Here is a 6,554-nt window from a genome sequence, read left to right as displayed (position 1 = left end):
TACAAATTCTTATACAAAGAGTTTTAAGTCTGGAACCAAGGTAAGCAGCTACGAGATGAATAGTGAGCATAACACATTTGATTCTGTTCAAAAAACCTTTTTTGAAACTATCATACATTTCAATGGCAGGAGCTTGCTCTAACCGTTGGCGTTTTTGCGGGTATGCTAAATGTTTCCATGGGAACAGAGTTGGACCAATCAGAGTCGTTGCTGTTACGCTTAGGACAGTAGTAGGTTTTCTCCATAAGATCGCCGATAAAACGTGTTTTTCTTAAAACATGGGGTATTTCGTGGAAACATTTACCCTCTACAGGAGCAGAAACTTCTGTCACACAACCCGTAGCTTCCCGTAGAGACATGAGTCATCCCCTCACACAAAAATACTCCCGATCACGTGACTGCCCCCCCCCCCCCTAGAAAAAAATCCAGAGAGAAAGACTCTTGAATCCCGTCCCGCTCCCGTTTCATTTTCTATATAAAGTTATCAGACACTGTGGCGGCCTTTGTTGCGGACACATGTTTCCACCTGTTGGAATAGACAGATAGAAAAAGAAACATTCTTTTATTGTCCAATGTTGTCCATCACTAGCGACAATCAATGAGGTTGCCTCAGAAATTCAGGCTACACTATACATGCATTACCTGGCCTAGGCGATTTCATAACGTAATTCCTAACGGAGATCTCACACTCAAAATACACATTTGTACGTCCCGCTCCCGTTGACTTCTATTCTCTATGTATTCTGTCCCCATCACAATACCAACAGTGGAATTGACCCCCTTACCGTAGGCCAATTTGTTTTAAATCAGGTCAAAAGAGTCCTCAAAAATTGTCACCCTCTAAAGTCCTGTTCTTGTCCTTGTCATTTTGGAACCCCACCCGGCATCAGCGCATGTCAGTTAGATGTACTTCCCGACCCAGAGCGTCAAATACTGACGCCAAGAGTCCCGACCAAGCACGTTGAAAAATGAGTCCAAAGGGCTAGACGCTAAAAGGAATCTATTAGTGTCAGTAATAAACGCCACTGGTCTGCATTTAAAAAAACAAACAGTTGCAGGTCAGCAGTTACATCCTTTGGTTTTACATCTTGGCCAGTGTCAGATGTCTTTGTTGCCTGCTCAGTCTCTGATTCGGCAGGACCAGGCCTCATTAATTCACTGTTTTTTGCATTTCTTCTGAAGCTGTCAATGCAATGCAATCATGTTAATGTTACAGTGTTTTCTTTGTTCATTGCAGATTTTCTTATGTCCCTGAATATAAGAGGCAGTGACAGGAAGACATGGAAAGTGCTTTTTATCTTACCTTTTTCTGCAGGGCTTTTTATTATTATTATTGTATATGATGAATATATATATATATATATATATATATATATATATATATATATATATATATATATATAAGACCGAAGCAAGAACAGTCTAAATGCAAAAAGGAAACTAAGTTACCCAAGCAGCTCAAATAAAAGAACCCTGCCAAATTATTTTTGCAAATTTTTGAAGTTTGTAATGTGTCAACCCTCACTGATTCTTGCTGTGTCATTACATGGTGTTAGCAGTTTTAAGGAGTAGAAGTTGATAGGCCTTACACATTCAGGGATACCCAAGGTCGGGTGGTATTTGTGATTTTTACATAGTGGGCCAGTTTGGGCCGATTTTTTTTATTTTTTATTTATATTATTTTATTTTTTTGGTCACTGTCTGTCCCTGTTCATGGCCCATCCATGTTTCAGTAAGACAGAACAGATCAATTTGATTACCTGATACCAAATTGTTTACAGAGATCTAATATTTAATAGTCCACATCTAATTTCCCTATTCTGTTTTATCATTGCAGTGGTAGTTTTAATTCGAATTAGGTTGTTAGGTGTAGCCCCTCTTTGTTTACCATTGATTAAACTGGTCTGAGTCAGGGGACAGATGCGTGGGCGACTGCTCTAACAGAAGCACCGAGGAGCACGTAGCCCTGCACCTCTGATTACTAATATCAGACTTGGGTTGTCATGGTTTATGACCGATAATAGACTTTGTCAGATTTTTTGATATGAGAGCGGCTCCATCCAAAGTGGGATGAATGCCATGTCTCCTAATCCATTCAATTCAATTCATAACAGTTATCTCAAGACACTTTGTAAATTATATAGTGCGGTCTAGACCTACTCTATTTGTAAAGACCCAACAATTCCAGTAATTCCCCCAAGAGCATCATTTAGTTTGACAGTGGAAAAACGTCCTTTCAGGGAAATACCTGGGACAGACCCAGGCTCTTGGTAGGCGGTGTCTGACGGGGCCGGTTGGGGGGGTGATGAACACTGGCAATAATAGTCACAATAAAGATAATGGAACATTGAATAGAAATAGTAGTTATAGTAGCTTAGTAGTTCATGGTGTAGCTGGGCACTGCAGGGCGTCACAGGATGTAGCAGGAAAAAGCAAGGCAATGAACAGCATAGCAGGGTGTAGCAGGGCGTGGCAGGGTGAGGAGCAAGTCCACGGCGTCAGCGGTAACCATGATTTATCTGCCACCCTAATCCAAGGAAAACGGCTGTTTTTTATTACTGTCATTAGAAACACTAGATTATAGAAGATAAATTGACATCCCCGGCAGGAAACTTGGCTACAATAAGCCACAAGTTAGCTGACATGTGTTGAATTAAGAGAACAATGCTAACCTCTCCTAACAGCACAGTTAAGGCCTACATTAAAAGTTAACACTAAACCAGCCTGCTTCTCTGTGAGAGATAAACAGACTTAGTTGAGATCTGGAGGTTCCAGGTGAATTTGAGGAAGACATTGCAGATATGCGATTTTAACACATCTGTGAGGATTCCTATGGGGGTGTGGTCTCTTGCAAGTAGCCTATATAAATAGCACATCAACCACGCCCTCTTTGTCCCTTCCCTCAGGGCACTCTTGCCTGCACCAAAACAGTGACAGAAAGTTGAAACTGAAAACCAGTGTTATTGTGAAAATCTTGACAGCTGAAAAGACAACCAAATTAAATGTAGATTGACATTGAAAGACCTATCACAATGCAAACAAATGTCCAAGTGAAATAATATTATAGGATTGTGAGTTTTTTACTTTTTGATGTTGGTGTTTCATTTATCAGTTCAACACTTCTTAGTGCCAATATTACTTGTTTCCATCCCTCCCCCAGTCTTAGTGCGAGCGGACTAAACCCTTCAGCAATGTCCGAATCTGGAAATGACTTTTTTTTTAGCAAGGTACTGGTGAACTATGGATCTATAGCTGTTTCACAGTATGAAATGTAATCGCACTTTCCGCTGCATTTACAGCATCCTCTGTTTTCCCAGGAAAGAACTCAGTCAACTTTGTGGTAACTCTCACCTTGCACAGTTTTTTTTATGTTATCTGGTTTCCATGTGAGCTTTGAGATCTCCAACACCTTTATTAGACACTGAAACAAATGTGCTAGCTTTGCACACGATTGACTCCGCCTCCTACTTGTGGAAAAATTATTTTGCACTTTGACATTTTCTGTGCAAGGCTGCTCCGCTGTCTGATCTGCTCCCTGTATGTGCTCCCTGTGTGATCTTGGCCCTGTATGTGCTCTCTGTCTGCTCTGGTCCCTCTATGTGCTCTCTGTCTGATCTTCTCCCTGTATGTGCTCCCTGTGTGATCTTGGCCCTGTATGTGCTCTCTGTCTGCTCTGGTCCCTCTATGTGCTCTCTGTCTGATCTTCTCCCTGTATCTGCTCCCTGTCTGATCTTCTCCCTGGATGTGCTCCCTGTCTGCTCTGGTCCCTGCATGTGCTCCCTGTGTGATCTTGGCCCTGTATGTGCTCTCTGTCTGCTCTGGTCCCTCTATGTGCTCTCTGTCTGATCTTCTCCCTGGATGTGCTCCCTGTCTGATCTGCTCCCTGCATGCAGTGCTCCCTGTCTGATCTTCTCCCTGGATGTGCTCCCTGTCTGATCTGCTCCCTGCATGCAGTGCTCCCTGTCTGATCTTCTCCCTGGATGTGCTCCCTGTCTGCTCTGGTCCCTGCATGTGCTCCCTACTGATCTTCTCCCTGGATGTGCTCCCTGGATGTGCTGCCCTGTCTGATCTGCTCCCTATATGTGCTCTTCTCAGAGTGGCCCACAAGGCAGCCTTTCTGGAATTGTGTTGCGCAAAAAAGTAATGTAGTATCGTGTGCAAGGTGCCAGTCAATTTACACGCTTAAAGGTCCCATGAAAAACAGTGAAAACTGGACATTTTTTAGGAATTTATAACCCCCCCGGACAGTTGCTGCAAAAACTCTCACAACATCAGTATGTCGACACATGCAGGAGTGTTTTCCCTGTCCATTAACCTCTTTGTTTGCTTATCAATTCATCTGCCTATCAGAACGTATATCACTGAGTCTTAATGCACATCTGGGTCTTTTTTCCCCCCCCACTGTCCTTAACTGGCCTTTCAATGTGACTTTTGTCCTACGAGGACATTCATTTTGACATCGGTATTGTCTGTGGTTAAATCCCAAAGTGGCCTGGCTAGTTTACACTAGTCGAATAAATTAAATCAGAAGACCTCAAGCATTTCCCTGGAAATACAACAACAGAAGAATCTTTGGTTATTGGTGTAATATTGTTATATACATGTATTCTAAAACTTTAGGTGTGTGCCATTTTGTGTTGGTGTTCATGTAGCTCAGAGTGGCTACATAGGGTTTTGCGCAGACACATGTCTCATGCTAACCCTGTCTCCCAAAAATTATGTTCCAGAACAATTGAACAGCATTTTCAATCACGTTTCAGGGGAACTGTATTTTGCAGATTATACATCTTCATACCAGTGACAGGGAAAATGGTTAAACGGTCCCAGTATTCAAAACATGGTTAATGTTGTGAATTGAAACAAAGGTGTAGGCAAGAAAACTACTTGGTTAGGTTTAGGGAAGAACATGGTATGGCTATGTTATGCTCCAGTTTCGTGTGTTATGCGTGTGAAGTACCTTACCTAAGTGCATGGGTCCTTCCAGGTCACAGGTCCTAGTGCATTGTGTCAATGGTTGTGTCCCCCCTGCTTATTTCCCTAATGTTGACAAAAGGCTTCAGGAAGAAGCAGTTATAGAAGATATGCATACTTAAAGTACACATTGTGTGTGTCCTTGATAAAGTGTAAATGGCAAACATGGGGCAACGGTGGGTGCTTTTTGTGGAGGCCGAGAGGGGATCAGCGAAGGCCTTCTGCCACGCCGGTGCCAGCTGTCACACCTATTCTGGGTCAGGATCATTGAGTTGGAAAAGGTTCAAGCACAACTCCTAATGCACACACACTAATGGACACACAAAGAGATTTGAAGAGAGTGAGAGTCATCTCCAGATAGAAACACATCTACATCAAACACACACACACACCTTTTCCACTTCAAACAGTGTGTATTTGTTCAGACAGAATGTCTTTATGCCTGTGGAGAGTTACTGCGTTATCGAAGCTGGACTGGACTGTACAACTCTGCAGAGTGGTGATGAAGGCACAACTTTAATGTCGTGAGTGTGGATTTTTTTTATTGTTTGTGAATATAATATGTATTGATTCCTAGTACACTGCAGTGTGGAGCCTTCACTCATATAAATCTAAATTTAATAACAGCTGCTTCTGAACAGCCTCCCATAAAAGCTAATGTAATAATGTTCTATCCTTTCAAGTTAACGGAGGACCACATTTGAGACTAAAGTAATAATAACAGGAGAAAGTAATACACAGGGAGACATGGCAGTCATCAGGTCCCAGTGGTCAGTGGTAACAACCCATGTGTTGTCCTCTGTCAGCATTTTCTTACTCTTTCCCGTGAAGCATTGAGACATCAACAACTCTGAAAGTTGCAGCTTCAACTTGCCTTTTTCATGTTGTATCCCACTGGGTTAGATTTAGAGAGAAACCTCATACATTCTGCAGCTAAAGCCTATAGACTTTTGGAAAGATTCTGACTCACCCTGGATTAGAGGAGTTTAGTTTTTTAAATTATTTTTTAGGAATTTTGTTCCCATGCAAATTGTCATTGCTGCTCTGATTCATTGAAAGCTCCCTCAAAGAGAAGAAGCGTTTCTGACCAATCTAACTGTACAGCCGTATGCAAGATTGTTCTATTTAGATCTTTCTTGACAGTTTCATCACAGTAACATGCCAGTAGTAACCACATTATACCAAATCTGCAAATAGAAATTGGCAAGAAAAAAGAGAGAAATTAAAACAGTCCCGTGACCCGGACACGCGTTTCCTGGGTATATGTTTTGTATTTGTCCCTGGGAAGTGAACTCCACTCCTCGTCTTGACAGCGCTGTGTCACGCTGACCTCCTCCCTACGTGGGAACAGAGCATTCTTATACAGCAGGGTCGGGTTAGCGTTAAAGTGCTGTACGTTTCATAGCTATCTGTATATGAGTGGTTCATTAGAACAGCGTGACTCCAGCAGTAGCTCTGTTTTTGTGGGGAGGTAAGCAGGGGGAGGCCAAATTATTTTTGGAAGTGCTATGTGTTGTGGTGGGGCCCGGCTGACCGTGAGTCTGTCCTTTTTATTTAATTTTTGTGTTTTTGTTTTTTCTTTC

The 6,554-nt window shown here is 42.2% G+C and overlaps 1 long non-coding RNA gene across 1 annotated transcript in view; it reads left to right on the top strand.

Annotated features, from left to right (window-relative positions):
- Nucleotides 1–2,947: 2,947 nt before the first annotated feature.
- The window catches only part of LOC117947835, a 13,871-nt gene continuing 10,264 nt past the window's right edge, over nucleotides 2,948–6,554 (top strand). The window contains exon 1 of the long non-coding RNA XR_004657330.1: nucleotides 2,948–2,959. This is a non-coding gene — a long non-coding RNA (uncharacterized LOC117947835). The remainder of the gene's footprint in view (nucleotides 2,960–6,554) is intronic.

Source organism: Etheostoma cragini, chromosome 7, assembly GCF_013103735.1.
Source record: "Etheostoma cragini isolate CJK2018 chromosome 7, CSU_Ecrag_1.0, whole genome shotgun sequence".
Lineage (NCBI taxonomy): Eukaryota > Metazoa > Chordata > Actinopteri > Perciformes > Percidae > Etheostoma > Etheostoma cragini.
This window is presented reverse-complemented; position numbering and strand designations above follow the sequence as displayed.